This window comes from Salvia miltiorrhiza, chromosome 2 (assembly GCF_028751815.1).
Source record: "Salvia miltiorrhiza cultivar Shanhuang (shh) chromosome 2, IMPLAD_Smil_shh, whole genome shotgun sequence".
NCBI classification, from domain to species: Eukaryota; Viridiplantae; Streptophyta; class Magnoliopsida; order Lamiales; family Lamiaceae; genus Salvia; species Salvia miltiorrhiza.
Window position 1 is genome coordinate 29,310,740 of NC_080388.1, and position 10,729 is coordinate 29,321,468.

Below are 10,729 nucleotides of genomic sequence, written 5' to 3' on the forward strand. Positions count from 1 at the left end.
GCGCTCGCTTCGATTCCTCTGGCGCTTCCTCGCTCGCTTCGATTCCTCTGGCGTTTCCTCGCTCGCTTCGATTCCTCTGGCGTTTCTTTGCTCTGGTGAGTTGATTTCTCTGACGCCAGAGGAATGGTGATTTCTCTGCTCTGGAGATGTCGGTTTCTCTGCTCTGGCATTCTTCGCTACTATGGAGATTGGTTTCTCTGACGCCAGAGGAATGGTGATTTCGCTGCACTAGACTTTGATTTCTCTGGCGCTGGACTTTGATTTCTCTGGAGACCAGAACACCTAGAAAAGCATAAAATACACCATAAATCTCAAACTTCTCCAAAATTGTATTTTTCCATCTCGAAAGCCTAAATCTCCTGCAAAGCATAAAATACACCATAAACGCACCAACTTCCAGAAGATTATCTTAAAATACGCACATACAAACCCTTAAAAATAGTGTAAATTAAGCATAAATCAACTCCCCCACACTTAGCCTTTTGCTTGTCCTCAAGCAAAATCTATATGAATCCTAGGAAGAGATTGGTTTCAACAATGTTCATTCCCATTCAAACATTCACAAAGTCAATTCAAAACTTTACCATCAACACACATCTCTCGATCATGCAAGTAACTCAAATTTTATGAAGCAACAAAAGGGTAATGCGAGTAATTCGATCAGACCCAATTCTCCGCTAGAAGTGAATTCCCTAATGTGACCGCCTTTATAATCAATATCACCAATTTTCACACTTTGTGTGCTTTGAGATTTCGACAGTTGAGCCATATTTCATGAAATAAAACCATTTGGCTGTAATCCAAAGTTTTTCACGTGGTTTCCCATGCTCATAGTTAGACTAGAGGGGCAGAGACTCAGAGCTATCACGTTTTCAGAACAGGCCAGATGTTTCAGAGCTGGAAATTTTGAAGTTGGCAATTCATCCAACATTTTCACAGATTAGATACGATCGTAGGCAATCATAATGACAACACTCCTTCTAGCATCTACCGGACAAATCACGTTTTACTAACTTACAAAAGTGTTGCAACAAAACTCATCGTTCTTTGCACAAACAAGAAACATATATCAAAGGTAAAACAAGAATATCCTACATTCATTCACAAACCCAAAATGCACATCTAAAACCATCTTCTCTTCCACAAATTCATAAAAATTAGCCAGATTCGAGACCAAAAACTAAGCATAGAAAAATCAATTTTCGCCCAATTTATTTTTGAAAATATAAGCAACAAAACACCCCCCCCACACTTAAAGCATGCCATGTCCTCAGGGCGTAAAAGAAATAAGAAGAGTGTAGAAAACATCCCTGATTATCGGCAATGAAAAACTGAATCCTTCGTGAGAGGTAGTGAAGAGGGTGGGTTTGCGGCATCGGCAGAGCAAAGAGTGGCTGCGCTGGACAGATGCAGCGTGGAAAAGTGCAGCGAGGAAAATGGCCGCGCTGGATAGGTGCAGCGAGGAAAATTGCCGCGCTGGACAGGTGAAGCGAGGAAAATGGCCACGCTGGACATTGAAGACCTTCCGAAATCTGGCAGAGAAACACCTGTTCCTCTGGCGGTGGCATGAATAAAGCGATAGTCTCGCAACTTCCAAGCTCAACACCGTACAAAAACCCGAACAAAACAACAAAACATAAAGAAACAAAACGAAACAAAACGACACTAAAAGAAAGAAAAAAAAAACAAGGAAAAATAGTTGGGTTACCTCCCAATAAGTGCTTAATTTAACGTCTAGAGCTCGACGATACCTCTAACTCAATGAACATCGAACACAACAGGCATGACAGTACGCTTAGCACGAACAGAGGTAGAAGACCCATACGCATCATCTGCGTGAAAAATGACGCTTCCATTCGGTACATCTATCATAGCTCTTCCCGTAGCTAAGAATGATCGACCAAGAATTAACGGCGAATTTGCATCTTCAGGAGTATCGAGGACCAAGAAATCCATAGGGAAGACTAGCTTGTCAACCTTCACAAAGATGTCTTCAAGCTTTCCTCTCGGCTTTACTCTTGATCTATCCGCCATTTGAATCTCCATCGAGGTCGGCTTGAGATCTCCAATTCCCAGCCGCTTGAAAACAGAGATGGGCATCACATTGACACTAGCCCCTAAATCGCAAAGAGCCTTGGGAAAGAGCTCTCCTCCAATCTCGCACTCAATGGTGAACTACCCGGATCTTTCTTCTTCGAAAGTAGCTTCATTGGCAGCTCAGTGCACACAGCTTTCATCTGCGAGATTTTCCTATCCTCCTGACCTATCTTCTTGGTGTGAACAACTGCCTTTTCTTCTTTATCATTGGCAGAGGAACGGATGTTGGCAGAGAAATGGCCGATTTCTCTGCTCTGGCTGTTGAGCACTGAGCTTCGCTTCGCTGCTCTGATATCTTGAGGCTGTGCACGCCGGTCTGATTCTTCAAGTAGCCTCTCTAGCTCATCCACTATGCGTATATGCTCTGTCTCCTCGGGATTTGCAACTTTTTTCTCATTCTTACAATGGGGGATCTCCAGCTTGATTTCCTTGGCATCCTTGCCGTTCCGCTGGTCTGGCTGATCCCGCTGCTCTGGCCCGCTTCTCAATTGAATTACGTTACACTTGTTGCTTGGCTTCACAGCACATTGCTCTTCAAGTACCTCTCTCTTCATCAGACTACGGGGGAATGGAGCTTTTGGGATGTACTCCCTAAGTGGAATAGGAGATTTGTATGGTTCCTCACTTGGTTGTTCGTTCTCCTTGCTCATCCTCCTGTCTTTTGGATACAGAGTGCCATCGAATATAGCATTGCATTGGCCCTTTGGATTGGCAGTAGTGTTGCTCGGGAATTGGCTCAACTTGTACTGCGCAGCTGCTTGGTTGGCTATCTGACCAATTTTAGTATCCAACATCTGCACTTGCTTGGACAGTGCTGAGAAATTATTTTCTATGTTAGAAATTTTATTTCCCACATTTGTTTCCATTCCAGTCATCTTCATGAGCATCTGCTTCATCATGTCCTCCATTGAATCTTTCTTTGGCTCATTGATGACTCCTCCGCTTGATACAGAGAATCCAGGTGGAGGCTGCAAAGCATTGCTCGGATTGCCGTAAGAAAGGTTAGGATGTGGGCGTGCTCCTGGCTGGAACTGCTGCTGACCCTGATGAAATTGTGGACCCCTGCCATACATTCCTGGTTGTCCTCGCTGGAAGTTCCCAAAATTTCTGCCATTCATAAAATTGACATCTTCCATGCCTGACGGGTCTATCACAGCTTGTGCATGACGTCCACCATTCAATTCACCAATTTTTGTAGTAAGCTCTGCCAACTGTGAAGCCATCGCTGTCTGCTGTGTAGCCATCGCTGCTTGTTGAGTCACCATTGGTGCAATAGGATCAGAACTTGATGCAGCTGCAACCTTCTTTAATTGAATTCGCTCGGATGGCCATTGGTAGCTCGTAGAAGCCATACTATCAATAATGTTCCATGCGTCAGAACTGCTTTTCTGGAGTAGGGAGCCACCTGCAGCTGTATCCATGTGCATCCTTGTCCGCTCCCCGCAGTCATTATAGAACATTATCACGAGTGTGCCCTCATCAAATCCATGGCCTGGGCACTTTCTGAGCTTCTCCTGATACCGCTCCCAAGTCTCCGCTAGCTTTTCTCCCTCGTGCTGTTGAAACTGCACGATGTCCATCTTCAATTTCAGTGTAAGGCCAGGCGGATGAAACTTGCGTAGGAACGCATGAGCTAAGTCCTCCCATATGATATTATCTCCCAGCTGCAGCGTATGATACCACGACTTCGCCTTATCCCGCAGTGAGAAAGGGAAAAGACGAAGACGGATAATGTCATCGGGGACACCATTCATCTTCACCGTGCTACACAGCTCCAGGAAGTGCGCCAGGTGCGCATTAGGGTCTTCAATCGCATGTCCACCATATTGGCTCTGTTGGACCATCGTGATCAAACCCGTTTTCAGCTCAAAGTTGTTGACGTTCACTCGTGGGGGCTCCTGATACACATACTGCGGAATGAACGCTTCATTGATGGCTGGTTGTTTCTGAGCCTCTCTCGTCTCCTGTGCATCAAGCAGCTTCTTCAACTGATCACTAAATTATTAGCACAAAATACCGGCAACTAACACGGTGCAGTTGTAGCAAAAATAATAAGTAACCGAATATCGTATCCACAGGGATTGACACAACGAAACGACTTTATCTATCTCCTAAACAGACTATAATAGTAGACAGGCAAACGAAAGTAGAGGGTTTAATTATCTTAAACTAAAACGCAAATAATAAATAAAAGTACGTAGGAGAAAATTCAAAGAGTAAAAGTGACTCGAAAGAAAGTTATCCTAGGGACTAGATTTCGATGGATCGTAATGAACTTCAATCTAAATCAATATAAATCTTGATATGGCCTACTTATCTAGGGCGATCTCCCCACTAGTTTTAGCCCCCTCCCGGACGACTAAAACAGTAGATTACGGGTCATAATTGCCGTCCCCGGTCAATTTCTAACCTATAACTCCCAAGAGCACAAAAGATCAACAAGCCCTCACCCACCTCTCAACCTCCCGGTTTATTGAGATGATATGTATCAAACTCCTAATCTATTGTAATTATCCTCTCCCGATTCAAATCACAAATTAGAAATGCACAAAAGGTGGCCAACCAATCATACAAGAGATAAATCTAGGACTTGAAAAGATAACAATAAGCACAATCAAGATATATATTGAACAAAGAAATCAATCCATTACAAATCCATCTAATCTAATCCCTAAGATAAGAGATTTTAGCCAAGCATATTCATAATAAAAGCAAATCTCAAGTCATAAGAAAACATAAATAAAGATATAGAGAGATAGAGATTCATAGACAAATCCTATAATCTTGATCTTCAATCATGTAGTCTTGATGAGCTCCTTTCCAAGTCTTCCCCTTCTTTATTTGATTTTGGTGTTGTTTTTGTGTGTGGAAGAGAGAAAAAATGGTAGAGAATGGAGGCTAGGGTTTGGGATTGGAGAGTTGGGGAAGATGAAGTGGGTGTGGGTGTGTGTGTGAATGATGTTAGAAAAGAAGGGAAAAATGGAGTTTTGGGGCTAAAATCGCGTCTGGGGCCCACCGCGGGTGACTCCTGGAGTCGGGAACAGCTGACCCGCGGTCCCACCCCGCGGCCGCGGGTGGTGACCGCGGGGTACTGGGCGTTTTGCACAGTCCGCTCGTTTTGCTCCGTTCTCCCTCGTCCGGACTCGGATTTGGTCGCCGTTTGCGCTCACGGATTCCTCTCGAGACGTACTTCAATCTCATATCTTCAAAATCCTCCAATTAATCCTTGATTTTTCCTGAAATTACTCCAAAACTACACCAAGACATCAAATCTTCATAAAACTCAACATTATGGTACAAACACGCATTGGCAAACAAAACATGAAGGAAAATGACAACAAATCATGTGGAATTGAGGTACGAAAACCATGTTTGTCAAAAAGCAACTGATCCTAGGGCAGTAAATTCATTAACTAAATCTATGCAATAAACCTATTAATCCTATGTACCAGTTTAATCCAGTTATTGTAACACCCCGTACTTTTCCTATGATGTGAGATAGTGTCTTAACACTATTGAGAGAACTGAGATGTTGAGACGCGAGACTTTTTTTTTATGATTAGATAACACAGATTGTCTTTTAAATAGAGATACGAGTGACTAAACCGAGGATAGAGTTAGAATGATGAGATTCGAGAAATGAGCTGAGATAGAGATGCTGATTGAATTGAGCTGAGATTTTAATTTTATTTCCGATTACCGGGAATAGATTTACCAGATACTGAGTTATCAGAGTTTGATTGACCTATTAAAGAGAATAGGTATAATGAGTCTGACCTAGAGTCGAGGAAGAAAGAGTGAGAACCTTGATGAAAAGAGTCGGTCCGAGAGATGTCTAGTTTGTTTGTGTTTGCCGACTGCTTTGATGTGACATTATGTGAAATTACGTGACTGATCGATTATGTGATTTTCGTGATGTGTGTCACTGTGACCGAGTTATTATGATTTTTATTCGAGACCTTAGCATTTGGAATTTTGATTAAGTTTCCAAAGCAAGTATGGTTTTTTTTTATCGAGAAATCGAATGATGCCGGTTTATGAAAATTTTTCCGGGCATAATTTTTTTAAATTATTTTTTTCCTACGAAGAGGAATATTATAGTTGAGTGAGTGCACTAATAATAGTGCTATGATCATTATTTTGGTCACATGAATAATTATACTATGGTATTTTATTAATGAGTGACTTTACCATAGTTTTGTGATTTTTATTTAATCACCCTTCTCACACTTTATTTTAATCTCCCATACCATATGTTATATGTCTCAATTTTGCTAAGTATGGAATTGAGAGAGTAGAGATTGAGAGTATGAGATGAGAGAGTGTAGAGATTAGAGAGAGAAAGATCATTCATTAATTAGCAAATATTTCATAAGATTTGCAAATCTCCTTTAAAGATTGCAAGATCATTTCCAATCTTGCAAAGCCAAATTCCTCTCTCTCCCTCACTAAAATTTTCGGCCATCTCTCTCTCCCTCACTACAATTTTCGCCCAACACACACATACACTCATCTTCTTCACCTCACACTTCCACCATTTTCCACCATTAGAGCAAACCTTCGAAGCTCCCAATAATACTACCAAACACCTCACATCACTCTAAAACTTTCCATAAACACTATCTATCCTCATTTGATCAAGAGATTCCTTGAAGAAGAGCCTCAAAATTTAGAGTGAGAAAGTGTAAACTTTGGTAAGAACTTGGGTAAGTAACCATGTCTTCCCTAAAATCTTGTTTGAAAGATGTTATGTGAATGTATTCTTGAAAGATGAGCAAGAAAATTACCCCTCCCTTTTCTTTTCCAAATTTTCGAAAAAGTGGGTCTTCACCCCTTTCAAAATTTTTCTTTTTCTTTTCTTGTTTGGGGGTGAAAAATGAGAGTTATGTGATGTATATTGATGTTTGATATATGTTGTGAAATATGTGTCATGAGATGTGAAACCTTGATGGAAGTTAGTTTACCCAAAAATGGTAACTTTTGAGTTAATGAGTTAAATGATGAATTGATGATATAAATGAGTCTATGAGGTGTAGATGATGATGATTGATGGATTAATTTAAGTATATGATGTCAATTGGAGTTTTTGATGTGGGTTAGTTTACTAAAATTAGGGATATGTGTATATATGCCCTTATTGGTGAATTGATGGTTTTGATGTGAGATTAATTGGTTAAAAATGAAAGATCTATGAGTAGATTAAAGATTTGTATGTGTTTGTAAAAATTTCAATGAGTTAGTTAGTAAAAATTAGGACTTTTTAGTCTATGTGTTATTTAAGTGTTTTTGCTTGGGATATATGTTTTTAAGCATGATAGTAGTGTCTTTGTATTTTTGATTAAGTCTATTGTAGGCTAAATAAAATTTTGGCTTAGTTTAGTTTGTATGATTTTTGAGTTTTTATATGAGGTGAGTTTGATGCTTGATAAAATAAGGTTCAATTTGCTCTATGATCATTATGAGAATTTTATCCATGTTTTGCTAAGAGTTTTATGTTGATACATGGATTTTCATAAAAATGTAATAAATATAGTTTTTATGATAAAAAGAGAGTAAATATGAGAATAATGAGTTATATGATGTAAATGATCATATTTGAGTATTTGAGAAATTTCGAGCATGAAATTGAAAAGGAATTTGCTAGATATGTTCGTTGAAGTGTTTTCTATGAGATTTGAGTGGATGATGAAAGAAAAGAGTCGAGATTGAGTATTACGAGTATTTTGATGTATTTGAATGTTTTTAAGTGCTTTAAGTGCTTAAAATGAGTTTTGATGTGTTTGCTTTGTATGAATGTTGAGTTGAGCATGTTTGCTTGTGTGTATGTTTCGGAGTCGTTTTTCACGACACACTGACCTACTGTTTTCGAGGGGTTCTGGATACCCAAACGCCCTGAAACTTTTATGGTAGGTATATTTGAGAGTCTTGAGCACACCGGTAAAATTTCATGTCATTTGGACTTCGTTTGCTATTTTTATAAAATGTAATACTAAAACTGCTACATTCTGCCGAATTGTTCGGTGAGTAGCCAATAGAGTCGTCGTTTCCAGTAGCTTTCCTTAGCATTCTGGAACCCAACTTTTTATGGTTGAGACCTGAGTGTCCTAGGCAAGTACCCACAAAATTTCAGACCTTTTTGACAACGTTTACTATTTTTCAAAAATCAAACTTTTCGGTTGCTAAAAACTGCCGAATATGGTAGACTGTAGTAAAACAGTCATATCTCCTAAAATACTTGGCGTTTTTGATCCTACGTTTTTTTAAATGAAACTAGACTCGAAGAGGTTTCTTTTGGTATGAGTTACGACCCCAGGAGAGTTCTGTACAGAGTCTGGTGAGATTTTAAAGTTGAGTCAGTGCAGAGTAAAGCTTGTTTTCGACTTGTCTATGTGTGTTTTTAATATGCTTAAGTGCTTATACTTGTTTATGTGCTTGTTTGCTATGAGTTTGAGTCGAGTTGAGAGTTAAGTCGAAAATTGGACGTGTGAATCCTTAGAAGCCAAGTATACCTAGGGATTGAGTTTTAACGGGTAAATAGACGTTGAGTGAGAAGTTAGAGTAAAGAAGAGATTGGATTTAGAATTTGAGTTTCTGACTAAGGTTTGTTTTATCACATGAACCTTCGATGACGATGACGATGTGATGATGACATATGAAGGCCCGAGCGAGACGAAGAAGTAAGTTGCCTGATTTCTTTCCAGAATAAGCGAAGGACTTCAGGTGGGCAATATTTTGAGTATACAAATATTATCCGAGCTTTCTAAAATGATTTAATGATATAATGATGTTATGAGATTAACAAATGTTTTGAGATAAATGATATTTGAGAACTGTTTGACTTGCCAATTTTTGATGTTGAGCTTGTGTGTTACCCTCTACTGATGAGACGAATTCGGTCCTGCCACAAGCGGGATTTTGTGCACAGAGGTGACTGTGAGCCGTCTTCGGGTCGGCCGGTCACGGTACTTGAGAGGGAGGCCTACTTCTCAGTACCTTAATTATGATGATGAGTTGTAGATGCGGTACATACATGACGTATACTTTGTCTGCAGACACTTATTTATGATGTTAATTATGAAAACTGCATGCACAGATTCTTTTGATACTAATTTATTTCTGTGTGTTGCTGAGATGTGGCAAGCCTCAAACCTATAGCTCTAAGAGCACCTTTCTTGTTTTTCGGCATTTGCCCACTGAGTATTATGTACTCACGCCCTGCATGTATTTCTAAATGTGCAGGCTAAGCTGGGAGTGAGATTGGACTGGTGCTGATGGGGGAGAGTTTCAAATGATGTAAATTAAATTGTTATTTTTGCCTCTATGATAATAGAGTCTTGATGTTTGAATTACTTAGTTTCTTTTGAGATCAAGCAATACACTCACGGTTATGTGTCTTCATACATATAATCGGTTCGCCTTTTGCTGCGATACTCTGCAAATTATGCTTCCTTATGAAAAATGAACTATACGCGTTTTGTTTTTGTTCGTGAAATTCCTAATAATTAAAAAGTTATGACAATGTTGACGATTTTACCCTTGGCCTAATTTTATGAAGTTTTTCCTTAGCATGCTTTTACGTGAGCTTCCGCATGACGTTCACCTAGTTCTTCTTATCTTTTATTCTTTAAAAATAGTCGTATCGATACTCGTACCCCACTATTACTAGTGTCGGGTTTTCGGGCTGCGACAGGGTGGTATCAGAGCAGGTCATCTGCTCTGAGTCTATTGCTTGACTAAGTTGAACCCTTGATTGCTTCTACTCTTTTAAGATGAGTACTAGTCTAATTTGAATTCTTAGACTAATTTGAGAGAGTTAGTTTGAAACGAAACCCCAGCACCCCATCTCCTCCGGCTTAAACGAGGTAAGAAGTTGATGTTGTTTCTTGTCGCTTTCTTGATTGAAAGTTGAGTTTGTTTCACTAATGAGTTATGAATTGTTTTGATGACGGAATTGTTTGAGAGGATGGAATCTGATATGAGGCAGTTGATGTGGAATATGAGGAGAAATGTTGAGGCTAGTATAGCTGTTGCCCCACCATATCCAACGAGGACGAGTATGTTGTTGATTGAGATGTACCAAGTAAGTTTCGTATCCATTTTCTAATGAACGTGATATTTTACAGGATGCAGAGTCAAGAGGAGGCATCGATACAGAGACGATACAGCGAGGCGATGCGCCGATGGTTCAGGACTACTGGACTGCGAGAGGGCGATACTCTTGGGGAGTTTCTAGCGTACTACCACCGACGCTGGTTGGAGGCTAGTGCCCATGGGATAGACGAGGCTGAGGCTATTACTCACCTGATTCCACAGTTGCCACTCGGATGGCAAGACTGGGCGGCTTCGCTGGTGCCGCAGTATATCAGGAGGACTGAGTTTGGGCGGTTAGTGAGCACCGATTTCCGTGGTTTCATCGCGACGTTGAGCCACCGCTATTTTGCTTTTGACGAGCCACCTCCACCGCCGTATGGACAGTTAGAGGGACCAGCCCAGGGAAGGGAGCTACTTGTTGTGCCCCCACTTCCCGAGGAGCAGTTTTCGATTGCACCTCCACCTCCAGTTGATCCGATGCCAGTTCTATCTGAGCCTGTTGTTTCCGAGCCGACTACCTTTGAGACGTATTCTCCAGTGG

The 10,729-nt window shown here is 40.5% G+C and overlaps 1 long non-coding RNA gene across 1 annotated transcript; it reads left to right on the forward strand.

Moving 5' to 3' along the window:
• The first annotated feature begins 6,540 nt into the window (after window positions 1-6,540).
• Window positions 6,541-9,578, forward strand: LOC131013234 (uncharacterized). Its single transcript, XR_009097599.1, has 3 exons — window positions 6,541-6,803; window positions 8,756-8,817; window positions 9,337-9,578. It is a non-coding gene; the product is annotated as an uncharacterized LOC131013234 (long non-coding RNA).
• Window positions 9,579-10,729: the final 1,151 nt, after the last annotated feature.